The 19,766-nt window shown below is 38.2% G+C and overlaps 1 long non-coding RNA gene across 1 annotated transcript; it reads left to right on the top strand.

Annotated features, from left to right (window-relative positions):
- The first annotated feature begins 4,617 nt into the window (after positions 1-4,617).
- LOC111903947 (uncharacterized) lies at positions 4,618-5,639 on the top strand. The gene is made up of 3 exons (XR_002854360.3): positions 4,618-4,681; positions 4,803-5,002; positions 5,217-5,639. It is a non-coding gene; the product is annotated as an uncharacterized LOC111903947 (long non-coding RNA).
- Positions 5,640-19,766: the final 14,127 nt, after the last annotated feature.

Genomic DNA, 19,766 nt, shown 5'->3' with positions numbered 1-19,766 from the left:
TGGATATAAAGAACGTCAAAAACGGAGTTCGTATGTAGAAGATATGAATTTCTGAAGTTTATTAAATAATTAATATTTAAATTTAATCTTTAATTCGGATGTATATCCGAAGGAGTCACCGATCTGATTCGAAGTACGCCCAGCGTACAACGAAGCATGACACACCTCGCACTCAAGTTCTTCGGATGACACATGCAGTGACGAATTCGGACGCGTACTCCCCGCGTACGGTTGTACGCCCAACGTACTGCGAGGCTTCAGCCTCCTATAAATAGGATGCGAGGGTTCCGGGATTATTTGCTCATTTCTCCTCCTTTTTGTGCCGAAGCTCTGCGTGTAAACCCCCGAAGCCATCCCGACACCCCGGATCTCATATCCAAGTTAAGAAGGAAGTTTCACGCTCCCGAGATCCCGAGAAGTGCGATTCCCGAGCCGAAGCTCTGCCCGCGAGAAGTTCGATTTTTGTGAAGATCTTCCAGATCTACCGAAGAATACTACTTCTGCAAGTCGTAGTGCCGTCCGATCATCTTCTGATCAAGTGAGTGTGTAGTTACTTTTTTCTAACGCATAATTATGAAGTATTCTATATGAAATACGTGTTATGTGTATAATTTTGTTGTTATGTGTGTGAATGTATATTCACTCTCTTCTATCTCATAGATCTGATTTATTTTCTATGAAATACGTGTTATGTGGGTGTGCCTCATCTGTTAAGTGGAATATGTATTGAATGAAAATGCTATACATGTTTTAAACTATGTATAAAAACATATATTTTTATCTACTAATATGTTGGGTACAACATGGGTAGATAGTTGATGTGTGATAAACAGATGAGAGGCCTCGATGTTGTTGTTGATCTAGTTATTCAGCGGAGTATGGATAACGACCACGGACTCTTTCTAGACATTCTAGTGGAACGCTAGCAGGTTCATAACCTGTAGGTGTTGTGAACGATGTGTTCACCGGTGTACTCTATCCCCCTCATGGTTGCCTTTAGGACATCTATTGTTGAGGAAACCCCTAAGCAGTAATGTCCGTCCTGATGAAAATCCTAGATTAGGTCCCTTAAGATAGATGTTGTTTTAGGGACGTAAAGTGAGGATAACGGGAATGGGTAATCGGGTTATCATTGGTTGGTGAAATTAAATATAATTTATTTATTGTGGGTTGAAAACCCTATATGCTCACCAGGCTCCCAAGCCTGACCCACTTAGTTTTATTTGTATTACAGGAAGTGGCGCAAGGGCATAAGATGGATGAATCATCGAGTTGTTTTGTTTACAAGTCTGTATATGTATATATTTGTTGAATGAATTGTAATGTTATCGTTTATGCTTTATGGTCTGTATCGGAACATGACATCCCGAGTTTTGATTATATAATGAAAATGCATCTCTTGATGACATGCTTCGATAAATATTATTTTATCATATTTTGTTTTGGGAACAAATTCCGCAACTCTTTTAAATCAAAAGGATTTACTCTGAAATTATTTTAAAAAACATAAATGAAACCGGTCTTTTTTGGCCGAGATTTTGGAGATGTCACAGAGAATCACTTACTTGAGCTCGACTGATTGCATGCATCACACCCTCTTTTTCTTTATAAAAATCTTTTCAAAAACTTATTTTCTTTAGAAAAATCCATTTAGAAACTTATTTTCATTCAAAAGGTTACCAATTCCTCAGTTTGAGTTCAGACATACCCGAGAGTGTGGCCGAATCCCTCAAACAAAGGCTCTGATACCAACTTGTAATGTCCCGAAAATCCAATGTAAAATTTTCATTTTTAAAACAAATAATCATACGACGAGTTGTACCAAAACCGATCAAAGTGAATATATTATTTAAACATTATAGTAGTATCATTAATTGCCAATGCAGAAAACTCTAGGGGATAATGTGCAGTCAAGCCAGGTCCTTCCCTTTTGAACCGAAAGTACCTGAAACCATAAATATGAAACCGTAAGCACAAAGTTTAGTGAGTTCCCCAAAATACCTCATATCACATATATATACAAATATAACAACACGTGGTTGTGTCGGATCCGTATCGACCCCCGAGTCAGTATCAACCCCGAGTCCATAATGACTCTATATAACAACTTGTAACGGTGTCGGGTTCGTATCAACCCTGAGTTCGTAATGACTCCGAGCCCATATAGCTCAATACATAAATTATATAAGCATATAAGCATGAGTCACAAAGACAACAAGCGCATACAAGCATATCAACAAGTGTCACAAAGACAACCATCATCCTACAAACAGTCCAATAGGCTGACATTGGTGCACTACTAGAAAACAGAACTTTAATGACACGCTTTTTACGAAACGAACTAATTAATGATACGCAAAAGGGCGTGCCCTAAAAATAATGTCAGATCTTTAGAAATTTAAAGAATTTTGGACGCACATTCTTGCGTGCCCTAGAATTAGTGTCTCACAAAAAAAGAAAAAACACGGAGGGTGCTTATGTTAAAGGCGTGTCGTCTAGAAATGTCGCTTTATAATTTTACAAACGCGCTCTTCAACAACTAGCAGTGGGAAAAAGGAAATAAAAAAAATTAGAAAACCCGCCTTCCTTCCTTGTTTCCCCTCTTTAGCTCCGGGTGTGTTCTTTGACCACAAAAATCTTCTCCGGTCTTCCTCCGCCTCCCTACATCGAGTGTTGTTTGATTCTTTCCCTTGCACTCCGACCGCCGCCTCTGATTCTTCCCCGTTCGTTGACATCGATCAAGGCTCATTTACTTCTACACACTGGAACCACCATATCTCCCACTCGATGTTGAAATTGTCAAAAAAAGCCCTAATTCAGTATTATACTCTCAAGTCTCAATATTAAGAATTCAAATCTTGATTATCGTTTGTTTTTTATTCCCTACAGATAAATCGAAAAAGGGGAATTAGAATGACAAAGGTAGCGGGAGTTTTGGTCTGGTGGTCGTGGTTCATCTATCGAGCAAGGAAGATGGGAACGCAAGCAGCCATGGTGGCTCGATGATGGAAATCAATCGAGAAAGGGGAAGCACCTCTGGTGCGGGACCGATTTGACGAAAGGAGAAGGGAGAAGCGCGTCTATGAGTCCCAAAGAACAAAATCAAGACTAGGGCTTTTCTCAAAGATCTATCTCCATCTCTCTCTCTCTCTCTTAGGTTCCAGATGGTGGCTTAAGGGAAGGAAGAAGACAGCGAGGGTGGCTTAGAAGAAAGAAGACACCACGATGGTTATAGGTAAATCTAGGGCTTTTTTGATCGGAGACCTTACAACCCAGTTGCTTCACTCTCGATTGCAGCGTCGTTCGGCAACTAAGACTCCTCCATCGTACTGGTGCTGCGACTCCTCAGGCTACGACATCGGGCACTACACACTTGTCTATTAATCACTCTCATACTCATCACATAAGAACGAAAAGTTATCTATCACCATCGTTACATCAGTATCGACTCCTCAGGCTCACTGGTCCACCTCCCCTCCACCCTACTCCATCTACTAAGACTCCTCAGGTTTGCAAGCGCTAGGTCTAATTGCACTAAGGTATGAAAAGGATGCTTCTACCTTGCCTATTTCTTCAGCCGTTCAACAAATAAGAGGAAACGTAATTTCTCATTCATCTATCAACTTCATCTTCTCAATCAAGCAAAACGGATTATGAGTTTTTCCTGCATCTATGATTTCACCTGGTATTTTCGATTTCTCCTTTATGCCTCCATTTTTTTTCCTGCATCTACTTCTCATCTCTGAAAAAAACTTGATTTCACCATTTTAGCTTACAACTATTGGTTTAGAACTTTTGATCCTTCAAGGAATTTGGGAAAAGAAATGTCATACCTATGGGCACACCTTCTTAAGTTAAATGAGTACATTTTTTTTCACATAAACAAGTTTCATATTTCCTTTTTTTGTTTTTGTCAAAATTTCAAATTATTAGTTTTTTCTTGGCAGGTTATATGAAAGTAACGTATGTGGTGAAGGGGGAGCTGAATTTCTTGCAAGTCCTTTTAACTTCTCATCTATACAAGAAAGTGTAAACATAATGTACCTCACTGATAGTGACAAGGGAAGTGGTTGGTTCATGGATATAATATGATAACATTGTCTCTCTGTTACAATTGCTTTTAGTTTCATTCTCTGAACAAGTTGTTGTTTGGGAAGCTACCTATCAAGTGCAGGCAACAGGTATCCAATTATTAGTATAGACAACTAGGCTACAAGAATAACTTCTTATAATCAAGAACCAACTAGTCAAACTAATGTTATATTCTCTAATATGTGATGTATTTAAGTATAACTAGTTTTTTTCTAATATTTTTTTATGATTTAATGGAGTGATGGTCATCTTTTTTTATTGTTTTTCTTGTTCCTAGGTTTTTTTAAGACCTGGTAGACAAGGACATGAGTTATATGCTCTCTTATATGCCATGTTTTCTTGAAATTGTAGTGATTATTATAACTTCTTTTCATGATACAATAGGAGGTAGTAAAAAACAAAATGAAGGCCTACAATACGAAAGTGGAAGGTGAGTCGCTTAAGTTTTAGTGAGAAGCATATCATAACCTTTTCTCCTTTAACATGACTGAACTTCAACTCAAACAGGTAAAAAGTTAATGAATTTTATTTGGTCAATTTCTTGCAGATAAATTTTATAAGTTTTAAATATTTCTCATCTGATCTCAAGGTAAATCTCCCTTTTTCATTGTGCTTTTTTTTCAAGTTTAATAACAGTAAGTTTGATTTCATGTGTAGGATGGAGAAGCTTATGCTTACCTGCTAAATGTTCTTGCACCAAAACATTGCAGCCCAACCACATTGAATACCAAGGGTCTGGTATCCTCTTTCTTTGAGTTGTTCATCATGGAAGTAGGTGGATGTTGTTGAGTTGCAATATTTGGATTAAAAATATCTAGAACAGCTGCTGAGTCATACCCCCACCCCCACCCCCCACTTGACTTCCAGAAGCATTTCCTACACAGAAATTCTGAGCATGCATCTGTTGCAGGTAAAATTGCTGTTAAGCTAAAATGCTACTCATAGCAGCATAACTTACAGGTTGAGATCCAAATGTTGCAGGATTAAAAATAAATCTTGAAGAGTGTATTCTTTAACAGGTATATATTTATTTTTTGTAGAGTGTATTCTTTTGTGATTTGAATATAAAATATGATTCTGGGCCTTTGGGCTTTTTTTTTTTATTTTTTTTTTATAAAATGCAGTCTACTTTTGAGATGTGAGTGTTGTTCGTTTAGCAATGGTGAGTATGTGAAAGTCGGATTGGCTGAACTAGACCACTGGTGTTTTAACGCAACTTATGAGGTAACTCTGAAGTGATATTTTCTTTCATTGGAATGGAATTAACGATTCCATTCCTTCCTCAATTCCGTCATGCCAAACACTATTTTCTATTCTTATTTGTTAAACAAAAGGACTGCAGTATTCAGGTTCTGCTTGGGATGAACTGAATCATATACGGCAGGCTATAGCATTTCTGGTAAAGTTTCTTTTATTATATAAAAATTTAGTCTTTTTGGTTTTAAAGATTTTATTTTAATCAGTTTTAATCCCATTCATGTTATACATCAAAAGCCAAAGAAAACACTGGACGAAATAAGTCATGACCTCTCCCTAGTGATGACAAGTATGGGACATAAAGCGTCTCCCCAAATGTAAGTTTCATAATAAGATCCGGTGCTTTTCCAACAAGTAAAAAATCTACCTTTTAGTGAGAATTCCACTTTTAGTTTAGATTTAATGAACTTTTTTCTGATTACTAAAGTCCATCGAGAAAAAGAAAGGCTACTACTAGAAAAAAATTGTTATCTGTTATTGAAATTCATCCAATGTCCATGTTCTTATCATGCTCCAATCACACCTAAAAATGATAAAATTGTATATGCAGGTATTCTGAATTATTGACCTGCTTTCTTATGCAGGTTGTGATCCTCATAATTCTTGTGGTGAATACTCTCTTTCCTATTTTATATGAAGGGACTGGTTCAGCTCTACTGGAAAAGCCATGTTTTAGGGTAGTTATCTTTATCTTGAACATCAGCTATGTCATGAATACATTCAAAACCCTCTAATATGATAAAATGCTGATGTATTTTCATTGTTGGTGAGGCTAATTTCCTTTTTGTTATCTTGATTTAGGGACTTACAAGACATGCTTGTTGTCTTGTCTATAATGCTTGTCACGTATCTCAATGTGTTGGTATGTATTTTATTACGTTATCATGAATTCATGACTAGTTCTCTAATTTCCAGTGTTCGCCCAAGATATGAAAAAGATGGCCATTATGTTATGAGTTTGAAAGTTAACTTCTAAATTTTCTAAAGTTAACATCAGGTAGAAAACTTTTTGTTGGAGGCGTTGCTTGGGAGACTTCAGAAGGTATGTTAATGCAACTTAATTTCTTGATGATACTCTTCTTTCGTATATGGCTGTTGGAGTAAATGGTGTTGTAGGGAAGCTAATGATACGTGAAGGCCGTGACTTTCATATCTTTATCAGGCGTAGTTTAAGAGCCATTTTTCGCAAAGTTCCAAATTTTGCCTTGGAAGTGAAGGCTTGGGCTTCAAATTAAACCCACTGTCACAATTTTCTATTTTTATATCTTTTCATAATATGATGGAACTCATAAATCCACTATTGTAAACAGATAGGCTCATTGCATATCGTGGTGTCTGACAAAGAATATGGTATTATTACCAACTGTCTTGCCATGAATTTGGGTGAACAACCTATCCTCCCTCCTCCTTTCCGTGACATAAACTCTGACAACTCAGATATAATTCGCTTCCTGACTAGTGTCAAATTACTAGTCAAATTGTTCTTGCATATGCTACAACTTAAATGGGATCTTACTTAACTTCCCAATGTTTTTATATTTATGATAGATTGGTCCTTTAGAATGTTGGCGAGGTGGGTTATGCCTTTCAAGATCTATTGGAGATAGAGATGTTGGGGAATTCATTATTCCAGTTCCTCATGTCAAACAAGTGAAGGTTAGTTTAGTAATTAAACTCAATTTATTCCTCTTTTTATTAACAACTTTTATTTATTCATGATCTTCATTTATCTTCTGCTGGTGAGCGGCTTGTAATTTCAAGTGATGGAGTCGCGGATTAGCTCCGGAATCAGCAGCAGCACAAATTGTCAAAGTACGGAAACAAAAAAATGTCAAATTTGTAATAAAATATTATGCAACGGATTCTATTTTTTGTATATGATATTTTGTATGACATTAAATTTTATGAAATGGATTATATTTTTTGTATATGATATTTTATTTTCTATTATGAGACATTAAATGCAAATTTAATTTGAAAATTAGTAAGTCTATAAAAAATATTTTTTTTTTAAACATTTAAAATTATGATACGCAAAAATGTGTGTCATCTTCATTTATGACATGACCTTTCTTGACAGGGGCTTTCTTGATACGCATTGCGTGTCATTAACACGCTCTTCGTAAGGTTACGACACGCGGATGCGTGTCGTCTTCCTTTATGACAGGGCCTTCCTTGATACGCATTGCGTGTCGTAAACGCGCGTCGTAAATGAGCGTCGTAAATGCGCGTCGTCTATAGACGACGCACAAAAGTTTGTCGTCTCTCTTTATGACAGGGCCTTCCTTGATGCGTATTTGCGCGTCGTCTGAGTCTTTTACGACGCGTAATGAGCGTCGTAAAAGGCTGTTTTTCTAGTAGTGGATGGTCCCAACAAACAAGATCTAGTCTTCATATAACATCCTAAAAATTCAACAATTTTAAAACTTTTCAAAACAACACTTTCGTCTAATAGAAGTGGTACAAAACCATTGTCTCAAAACATTATTTAAAATTAGAGTCTCCCAAGATCCAATTAGTTGTAAAGCCAAGGATGTGTACGGTTACACCTTCGCCTTGCCATGATCCAATGAAGTACCTGAAACCATAAACCAAAACTGTAAGCACAAAGCTTAGCGAGTTCCCCCAAAATAGCAACACAAAACAAATAACACAAATACAATAACAACATATTATGGGCCCAATCAACCATCTGGTTGGAAGACCCCAATCCTTAACCATCGGGTTGGACTGCCAACATACTATGGGTCTAATCAACCATCGAGTTGGAATGCCAACACACTATGGGTCCAATTAACCATCGGGTTAGAATACCCCAGACCCTCAACCATTGGGTTGGAATGCCAACATACTATGAGTCCAATCAACCATCAGGTTGGAATACCCTAGGCCCTCAATCATCAGGTTTGAATGGCAACATACTATTGGTCCAATCAACCATCAGGTTGGTATGCCCGACCTGTTGGCTTACGCAGAAAGCAGTATAGCCTCAACCACTGACCAAACTTGTATACATATAACAAATAATCATATAACAATCTATAGCCAGTCAGACAGATCAATTGATCACTAATCATAGCATCATCCTATATAACAAGATACCGATCTAACATATCACTACAACATAATAGCATACATAAAATGATATCAAATCCGATGGGCCATAATTGGTGCCTTCGAATTGCAAGTACAGTGAGGAAAAATCACCTAGCTGACTGAACATAATTGATGAAAGCCGACTCCGAATCTCAACTCTCAAACCGATACATGTTTCCACCAAGTGACCAATTCCATCAAAATCCCAAAATACCCAAAATAACCTGAAGGTCCGACTTGGTTAAAGTTAACGGTCAAGGTCGACAATCCATGTTGACCCAACATGCTGTGTTCACTTAGAAACACATCGTGTTCCGTCTGCACCCAAACAGTCAGGAAAATCCGGACCAATACGTCGTGTTGGCTTAGAAACACGTCGTGTTTACCGAACATCCAACAAATTAATATGTTAAGTCATTTTCCTTGATTCCAAGAGTTCCAAAGCTCAGATCTAGTCCGAAATGTGATCCATAAGGATAAAGTTTCCAAATTTATCCGTTAGGACTACCCAAAAAGATCCAACACCCAATCCATAAAACTTAAAAATGCAAGGGCTTAACTAATAAGCACTTAATCCTTAAAGTTCGAAATCCATCATTTCCAGAAGTGATTCTAACACCAAAACCATCCCAAAGGTTAGTGCCTTTTAGATATACATGTCCAATGCATGTATTGAACTCGTACCAGGTCAAAATGAGGATTTATGACCCAATCTCTATGCATGGCATCAAAACTTGGTTAAAGACCAGATCCAAGACACTACTAGGTCACCTTGACTTTGAGATTCATAAAGTTGCAAACTTTATCAGATCTAACTATTCCAACATTCAAGAACAAGAATAAAAAGGGACAAGACAACTTCAAATGATAAAATTCATCTTGGACACTTACAAAGGTCCAGAAGAGTGCCAAACTGAAGAATAGGGGCTTGCTTGCTGGACCTTTGCTTCCTTCTTCCACCTTCTTCCGTCTTTAACTTCAAAAACACCAAACTAGCTCAAAAATGGGAGGGAAATATGATTAGGTTTCTTTCAGGGCTTGAGGGGCTGATGGGGGCTGAGGGTGAATAAAACTAGCCTCTACATTCCTTTAAATAGGGAGCAAAACCCGGATGAAAACCGCATTTCCTCATATTTGGACACGCCGTGTTGGTGTCTCTAACACGCCGTGTCGAATCCTTAAAAGGTGGTTCATTCCCAAAATTGCTCCTCAAATTTCCGAGTGTTACAACTCTCCCCTAATTTATTTAGATTTCGTCCTCGAAATCATTACTTACTATCTCCTTTACCAACTAAATGATCATGACTGGACTCCTTGAATCCCAAAAACGAATGGGGAAATCACCCTGCTCTGAAGACCGCCCACCCTTACTGATATCGAATCCAAAATAGAAGATATCACGAGCCCTAACGGAGAATGAATCTCTACTTTTCCTTAAGCCAACGAGTACCCAACCGCCATACCTGAAATTGAAACCCTGAACAATGACGGACTCCAAGAAAAATGAAAAATTCTCCCGCAAAGACTCAACTTCACAACCCGAACCAATAAACCTACCCGGCCTGAACGAATTTACAGATACCCGAAAACATATACCCCCGACCACCTGCCTGATCCTTGATAAAAGTCGACCCTGACATACGATGGCCTTCCACTAATCGAACCCATTCTAAGCCGAATTCTCATACCAACGATGGATGGATTCTTGCTCCTGCTGATGCTAACCGATAAAGGACATCCATCACTACTCAGTTCCAAAACCAAGAATCCAATACCTTATCTAAAAATAACCCAAACACATCAATTACGAGTTTTCCACTAATCCAAATGCCATAAGATGTAGCAAAAGCCTTTAATTAAACCGTGACTCCCTGACACACCATTCCAACCACTACTCCTATGAGCAAAGATGAAAATTCCAGGAATTCCACACTTACCTCCAATCCTTGATAATTCAGGTGTACCCCCATCAAGTAAAACACCCGATAAATTAACGAAGAACTTTTGATTTGAGGCCTCATGACCGGTTCCCAACCTTTCTAGTCAATCCCTCATAACAGCTTGCGAGCAAACGGGGTTATAATGCAACATTTCGAGAGATTTTCTGATATACGCCTGATACTCCCAACAACCTTTAATTGATTCCTTTCCAAACCAGCTGATTGTGCCTCCTGACTTCCATCAATGCACCAATACTGAAAGTACATTACTCAGTTGAACTCAACAATCATGATCACTAGGCCCACAGCCTATGCCTGGTATGCTCCCGATATTACACCGATCCCGTCGACATTAAATCACTCACCTACTGCCCCGGGCCTAAAGATACTCACCTCATTCCATCGCCTTGTACGGACCTAAAAAACATCCCTCTCAACGTCAACCGAGCAAAACAATGCCAAAATCTTACCACTTACAATTCCTTTCATAGAACAACCTGCTACCAATGTGAAACCATGCGAAATCATGGTTTCCCACAACCATGCGAATAATCCGATCCAAGCCCCAACACTATCTTGTCCAGCCCACATACACACAAAGAATTACCACAATACATATCCTTAGGGAACCCATAACCTCATCCAAAAAGGGCAGAAATACCAATAGAACGACGAACCTCATTCATTAACAGAAGACATCCTCATGGTCGATCGAAACAAGATTCCATACTTGATTGAGACTGAATGGGTTCCACCAATACGCAACCAAATCGAGAAGACTTCTGATGTGATCCTGAATACCACCCAACCCAAGATTCCTATGAACCAAAATTCACACCGCCATTGAGGGTAAGCATACCCAGAGACCAAAGGAACATAAAACATGCTAAATTTTATGATAGGTGGACACATCCATAGAACTTCAACTTCCACAACTCAAATCCTTCAGAGAACCTTTGCTGTAAGACAAACGATGCGACCAACAATCGAGAACACATTTCCATTAAATCCAATGAACCAAAACCCTTGCGGAGATGAATGTACCAAATTCTGAAACTGATTCCTTGATCGATCTTTTCCCAAGCTATATTATAACTAGAAATCCATAACACCATCTGAAAATTTCCCTCCGCCATTGATTCTCAACATGAGCGATCCCAACGACTCCTCCTCTATTCATTAGCACCCCCAAAAGAGACCAATAGCTGCAACGAGCTCCTAGATTACCCACCTCTATATACCTCTTCCTTAGCCAAACCCTGAATCGAGATCCCATACACTCACACCGCAGAACCCAAAAAGACATTCCTCAATACCACGAATCCGAACAGATCGATGATCTACCAAGAAGAATACCCAGTTCTCCCCCACTTAGGCTTTGAACTACCACCCATGGGTGTTGAAACCAAACCATAACTCAAACCAGCTCAACCAGGTACAACTATCCATGACCCCGGGAATGAATAATATACACATGATGATCTTCCAGATAAGAATCAAACAAATCCAAAAAGAATCCGGAATTTCGGTTGAATGCCTATGAAATTCCCAATCATAAACACTTAACATTAAGGTTCCCTTACAAGAGCATAACCCAATACCGACTTATGATCCAAAACATACACTCCTTGTCTGGAATTCCAACCGCCATACCGGTACCTGGCCTGCCTACACCCAAGAACACGGACCCTTGATCACGTCACCAACATCCATATCACATCAACCCACATGCAAGTACTGTGAGGAAAATTTACCTCACAGACTGACCAGAACTGATGAGGGCCGACTCCGAATCTCAGCTCTCAAACCGATACCTGTTTGCACCAAGGGACCAATTCCATCATAATCCCAAAATACCCAAAGTACCCTCAATGTCCAACTTGGTTAAAGTCAATAGTCAAGGTCAACAGTCCATGTTGACCTAACACGTCGTGTTGACTTAGAAACATGCCGTGTTCTGTCTGCACCCAATCAGTTGGAAAAATCCCGACCAACACGCCGTGTTGACTTAGAAACATGTTGTGTTTGCCGAGGATCCAATAACTTAATACGTTAAGCCGTTTTCCTTGATTCCAAGAGTTCCAAAGGTCAGATCTAGTCTGAAATATGATTTATAAGGATAAAGTTTCCAACTTTATGTTTAGTTTTATTTTAAACTAGTTTCAAAAACTATAAATAATGGCAAACGGAAGACTTGAGTTTTATAAATAGCATAAACATTTTATAACCCACTAAGGATCAGCTTGCAAGTAATAGAAAGATTTAAAGCACAACCATAGAAGGAAGAAGAAGCAATAACCTTTGATAAACTTTGGATCCTCTAAGGGAGGTAAGGAAGTTGATGGAGAAAAAGGTTGAACCCTTGATACACCAACAATGATCCAACTTGATTAGAATGCTAGTTCTTATTTTAACTCTTAAGCTTAGAACAAAATACCCAAGTATATGTTCCAAGAGAGTAAAACAAGTAACAACTTCTTCAAAGTGCAACACTGGAGAAGAGATGGATAGGGGAACAAAGAGCTCTCGGCTTTTTGGAAAGAAAGAATAAACCAAAATTCAAGAGTACAATCTATTTTAAGCTTACACTTAATCTAAAGGTCTTTATCCAATAAGCACTTTAGGCAAGCTTGTCCCATGCATGCACCACACTTTGATTTCTTTTGATCAAACAAATAAGAAAGCCATGTCTCTTTTTTTCCGTATGTATGGCCAACCATGGAGTGTAAAAAAAAAAGAAAAAAGAGTTTATATTTTATAAAATCAAAGTTTATAAGATATAAACTTTATATTTTGCTAAAAGACAAAAAGGATTTCCAAGTTCAAAATGTTATACATGACTTATTAATTCATACCTTATGAAATAATGTGTTACTTGTATTGTAAAATAATTATTTCCTTGGAATAAATATTTTCCCAATTTATTATAAGAGTTTATGAATATTTATTAAAATTAATTTCTAATAAATAATCAATTGTATCAAGTTATTGTTAGTGTGACCCTTAGGATCATATGTTATTTAGCAATATCATTTTAATATGACTATTGAGCATACTAGATCTTTCAATATCCCACTTGTGCAAGACTCATATTAGATTGATATAGACAATGGTGAACGTCTAGAAACATTTCACTACCCCAACAACATACGACTTTGTGCCATTCCATCAACACCCAATTCTCCAGAAGCCCAAGGCTACAATTAGTGTATAAGGTATGTTTATCAATTATCCCTTTGCTACAAATATCATGCTGAACATGAGATATAGATCGCAGTCAATTTCATATAAGTGTTCAACTTTACATCAGGTGTTAGATGTCTAACTCTCAACGAATAAGAGGAACAAATCCCATCTTGACTACATACGCCTCTTGCATGGTTCACATCATACCCGATAATAGCTTTTATAACTACCTGTTTAAAGAACAACATTTGACTACATCAAAGCATAACATTCTCCACACTCAAGTCCCATAGACGTATCTCAGGTGTTAAGGATATACATATATTAGCTTTATAAATTATCATTCATGACAACGATCCACGAAATGGTATTGAACGGGTCAATCCAATATTCGCTCTCTAGCAAGTACCTATGAAATTGGTTACAACGTTTTGTCAACCATTCCAATTCATATTAGTCTTATTTTATTATTGTTCCCACAATAATAACTGACTATGGATGTTAGAATGAATAAATTTACTCATGAATTAATCATGTTAATAAAGAACACAACAAATATTTAATGAAAAGATCATATGCCATATATATCAAAGTCATTACAATAGATAATGTTATAATGTCCTAATACTCAATACTAATATGTAACGCCCGCGTTTTCAGACTAGACATTATTGTTGATGTAATAGTCTAGTTTAACCCTTGTAACTCTTTTTGAAGTATTAATGATGAAATATTTGAGGATTATGTGAATTATGTGTTCATTTTCTTAATTATTATAATTTAATGAATTAAGAATAAAATGAGCGTCAACATTAAAGTGTGAGATAAGTCTGATATCTTTACATAAAGTTGTATTGGTCGAAACAAGGATTCCGAAGATATAAAGAATGCCAAAATCCAAGTTATAACGAAGAAGTTATGACCCGTCGAAGTTTCGTTACAGAACCGGCAACGTTGAATGACGTAAAAAGTGAAATTTACGTTAGAGCGATATTTAGCCTTAGTGGTCTAGATGAAAGTCGTATAGTTCGTTAAACCGAGAGCTTGCATAAAAAGAACGCCTAAATCTGACTTCGTATGAGGAAGTTATGATTTTCCGAAGTTTCGACTTAGTAGTATGCAGCCCGAATACTCGATTTGAGATCGAGCAGTTTTTAGCCGAAACAATCTAAACAAGAATCGAAGATCTCACTGATAGTAGTGAAACGATAAAAAGACAGGTGAAAATGGACGTCAGATGAAGAAGTTATGAATTTATAACGGAGTTTTCTTGTCTCGGCCTACTAAAAATAAATAATAAAAATAAATTCAAATTTAGCCGACGGAGTCTAAACGAAAGTTGTAGAGCGTAGTCTCACCTACACGTGGATATAAAGAACGTCAAAAACGGACTTCGTATGAAGAAGATATGAATTTCCGAAGTTTTTAAATAATTAATATTTATTATTTAATCTTTAAATCAGATAGTTATCCGAAGGAGTCAGCAATCTGATCCGGGTTACGACCAGCGTAGAGCTGTACGCCAAGCGTACAAGAAAGCATGACCCGCCTCCCACTCGAGTACTCTGAAGTACGTAAGCAGTGACGATCCGAAGCGTACGCCCCGCGAAGCTGAGCATTACGCCCAGCGTAATGCGAGGCTTCTGCCCCTATATAAAGGATGCGAGGGCAGCCGACCTTTTTGCTCCTTTTCTCTTCTCTCTCTCTCTCTCTCTCCCGTTTTACCTTGTTTTTCATGAAATAATTATCCCGAAGTCCCGGTATCATTCCCGAGACCCGAAGCAAGTCCCGAAGCCCCGAAGATCCCGAGAAGTAAAATTTCCGAGCCGAAGCTCTGCCCGCGAGGAGCCCGGTTTTTTTGAAGATCTTCCAGATCTACCGAAGAATATTACTTCTGCAAGTCGTAGTGTTGTCCGAGCATCTTCTGATCAAGTGAGTGTGTATTCACTTTCTTCTAACGCATAATTATGAAGTATTTTATACGAAATACGTTTTATGTATATATTTTGTTGTTATATGTGTGAATGTATATTCACTTTCTTTTATCTCATAGATATGATTTATTCTCTATGAAATACGTGTTATGTGTATGTGTCTCATCTATTGTTTGGAATATGTATTGAATGAGAATGTTATACAGATTTTAAACTATGTAAAAAATATATATTTTTATCTACTAATATGTTGGGTAGAACATGGGTAGATAGTTGATGAGTGATAAACATATGAGAGGCCTCAATGTTGTTTTTGATTCAGTCATCTATCGGAGTTTAGATGACGACCACAGACTTTTCTAGACAGTCCTGTGGAACGCTAGCAGGCTCGCCACATGTAGGTGTTAATGAACTTGAGTGTTTATTCGCTGTACTCCATCCCCCTCATGGTTTCCTTATTTGACATATATTGCTGGGAAACCCCCGTATGCATGTGTTGTCGCCCCGATGAAATATTCTAAGACTAGGTCCCTTGTGCTAGTTGTTTTAGGGACGTAAAGTGAGAATAACTGGTCGGAATGGGTAATTGGGTTATTGTTGGTTGATGAAATTAAAATAATTATTTAATGTGGGTTGAAAACCCTATACGCTCACCAGGCTCCCAAGCCTGACCCACTCAGTTTCTTTGTATTACAGGTAGTGGCGCCAGAGCACAAGTTGGATGACTTGTCAAGTTATTTTTTTAGATTATAGACTTGTTGTTGTAAATAACTGTTGTAAGGTCTGTATTGAAATGTTTATGTTTTTAGTCTGTTTATCGGAACATGATATCCCGAGTATTGTAATATAATGAAAAATATATTTCTTTAAGAAATGTTTTGGTAAATATTATTTTTATCATATTTTGTTTTGGGAACAAATTCCGCAATTCTTTTAAATCAAAAGGATTTACTCTGAAATTATTTTTAAAGCATAAATGAAACCGGTCTTTTCTGGCCATGATTTTGGGGATGTCACAGTTGGTATCAGAGCATTAGTTTAAGCAAACTAGGAATTTGTAGGATTTCTAAACTTAAACTTAGAATGCTAAGTGATGATTTTGAGATGTGTGTCTGCTGAATTGTAGACACGAGCACTAGTTTATTTTAGGAAAATTGCCGAAAATGCTTTTATGTGCTAAATGTTATATGTTTGCCATATATGATATTATTTGTTCGGATCTATGGTCTATTGCCGACCGGATCTGGAAACTTATGTGTGTAGGATTCTAAGCGTACGTCTACGAATTTAGAGCTAGCATGTAAACATTTCGGAGTGATAAGGATGATTTGATTTTCTATCGTGATTGAGGAGCTAAACTCACCTTATTCGGTGTGTAGATCAAAAATGGTAAGAACCAAAAGTGGAGTTGGAAACGTGAACGAAGATAGGGATCAACCACCTATGGTTGAGCAAGTACCTGTTATAGCAGCATCACCTGAGCCGATAACAATGGCTGGTGTACAAATGATGATTCAAACGATGTTGGATCATCAGATGGAAGAAAAAAGACGTCTGCTTATGCAGAATCGTGAAGAACCGTCAATTCAATTGGAAGAGCCTGAAGAGAATGGAGGGCACTCGGAGGGAGAAAACTTCAGTGGAACTGTTGGTCAAGCCAACCCACCAATAGTTAGGCAAAACAATCAGGGTGGAAGGAATGATGGAATGTGATGCAAGTACAAGGACTTTCTGACTTGCAAACTATCGACCTTCACTGGAAAGGAGGATCCGATCGGAGTCATGGATTGGATCTCAGAGATGGAATTGGCCTTTATGACTTGTGGCTGCAGAGGCAAGTTGCAGACCACGTTCGCGGTGCGTCAATTCAGTGGTGGAGCTGTTTGTTGGTGGAACACTCTAGGGAAGACCCTAAGCCCAAATGAACCACTACAATTGACATGGGCAGAGTTCTTGGTGCAGTTCAAGCGTAAGTTCTGCTCAGCTCAAAATCTGTTGGAGTTGGAAAACAAGTTTCTGATATTGACCAAGGGCAGCATGTCAGTCGACGAATATACTAATAACTTCACAGACAAGATGGAGTTTGCTTTGCGCATCGTCCTAGACGAGCTGACTAAAGTTGACCGGTACGCAAAGGGACTCCCATAGGAGTACGCAGTGCCAGTGCGTCAGGCACCTACTCTAGAGGCAGCTATTTGGGCTGCCAAGTCTGTTGAATTTATGATCAAGGGAAGAACCGCCAACAAGGTTGAAGTTGGTGAGAAAAGAAAGTTTGAAGGAACTTCAGGTTCAATAAGAAAAGCAAATTTTCGAAGTCTGATTTGAAAAAGTTTGGAGGAAAAGGAGGCGAAGCGAAATGGTGTGAAAAGTGCAAGAAAAATCACTTTGGGAAATGTAGTGAGGATGTAAATTGCTACAAGTGTGGAAAAACGGGGCATTATGCCAAAGAGTGTCCGTCCAACAAGAGGATGTGTTTTGGTTGTAACGTTGAGGGGCACATTTTGAAGGACTGTCCGAAAAAGAAAAAGGCAGCAAAACCCAACATTCCCCCAAAGCCGAAAGCAAGAGCCTTCCAGATGACACTTAAGGCTGCTAAGGATGAAACTGATGTCGCTTCAGGTACCTTTCTCGTAAACGAATTACCTGCTCAAATTTTGTTTGATTTTGGAGCCAACTACTTTTTTATTTCGCATGAGTTTGGTAGAAAACTAGCTTTTCCTGTTGATAGACTAGATAATGCTTTATTAGTCGAAGTTGCTAGTGACAAGTTTGTACCCGTTAGCCATCGTATGAAAAACATATTAATCGAACTTAATGGGAATAAGTTTCACGAGGAATTATTGCCTATCGAACTTAAGGGTTTCGACATCGTGTTGAGAATGGATTGGCTTAGTGCCAATGATGCCGAAATTTTATGCAAGAAGAAGATAGTAAAAGTAAACCCGCCAGGGAAAGAGTCATCTATGGTGTATCGGGATAAACGTAGAGTGAATTCTGGAATCATTTCCCTAATGAAAGCCAGAAAGTGTTTGACCAAGGGATGTACATCATATTTAGCATTCGTGATCGATGCTAAGAAGGAAAAGAAGGTGATGAAGAATATTCCAGTGGTGTGTGATTATCTGGAAGTATTTTCCGAAGATTTTCCTGGATTACCACCTGATAGACAAGTAGAGTTCCGAATAGACTTGTTACCAGGAACCACGCCAATAGCAAAATCACCGTACAGATTAGCACCAATGGAGATGAAGGAGCTAATGATGCAACTTCAGGAGTTATTGGACAAATGTTTCATTAGACCTAATTCATCACCCTGGGGAGCTCTGGTGTTATTCATAAAGAAGAAAGACCGGAGCATGAGAATGTGCATTGATTACAGAAAGCTGAATAAAGCGACGATAAAGAATAGATACACGTTGCCAAGGATTGATGACCTGTTTGATCAATTGCAAGGCTCGAGTTATTTCTCAAAGATTGATCTAAGGGCAGGATATCATCAGCTAAAAGTAAGAGAGCAGGATATCGAGAAGATTGCTTTCAGAACAAGATATAGACACTATGAATTGTTGGTTATGTCGTTTGGACTAACCAATGCTCCAGCAATGTTCATGGATTTAATGAACAAAGTCTGCAATCCATTCCTTGATAAATCTGTGACAGTGTTCATAGACGACATTCTGATTTATTCGAAAATCCAAGAGGAGCATGGCAGACACTTGCGAGAAGTGTTAGAAGTTTTGAAGAAGGAGAAGTTGTATGCAAAGTTCTCCAAATGTGATTTTTGGATTCGAGAAGTCCAATTCTTGGGTAACGTGGTCAACCAAGAAGGGATAATGGTTGATCCATCAAAGATTGAGGCTGTAATGAAGTGGGAACAACCGAAAAGTCCCACAGAGATCCGAAGCTTTTTAGGATTAGTCGGATATTACCGAAGGTTTATCCAAGGCTTTTCTTCGATCGCTACTCCACTAACAGCTTTGACCCACAAAGGAGCTACTTATGCTTGGAGCGAGAAGCATAAGGAAGCATTTGAGAAGCTAAAGAAGAAGCTATGTGAGGCACCGATTCTTTCTCTACCCGATGGAGTTGAAGACTTCGCTGTTTATAGCGATGCGTCTGGTGTTGGGTTGGGTTGTGTTTTGACCCAAAGAGAAAAGGTGATAGCATATGCTTCTCGACAACTGAAGGAGCATGAAAAGAACTACCCCACTCATGATTTGGAGTTGGCAGCGGTAGTTTTCGCTCTAAAAATATGGAGGCA

The sequence above is a fragment of the Lactuca sativa genome, chromosome 9 (genome assembly GCF_002870075.4).
Source record: "Lactuca sativa cultivar Salinas chromosome 9, Lsat_Salinas_v11, whole genome shotgun sequence".
Lineage (NCBI taxonomy): Eukaryota > Viridiplantae > Streptophyta > Magnoliopsida > Asterales > Asteraceae > Lactuca > Lactuca sativa.
Note: the sequence above shows the minus strand (reverse complement) of the source record. Positions and strands in the feature narration are given on the sequence as shown.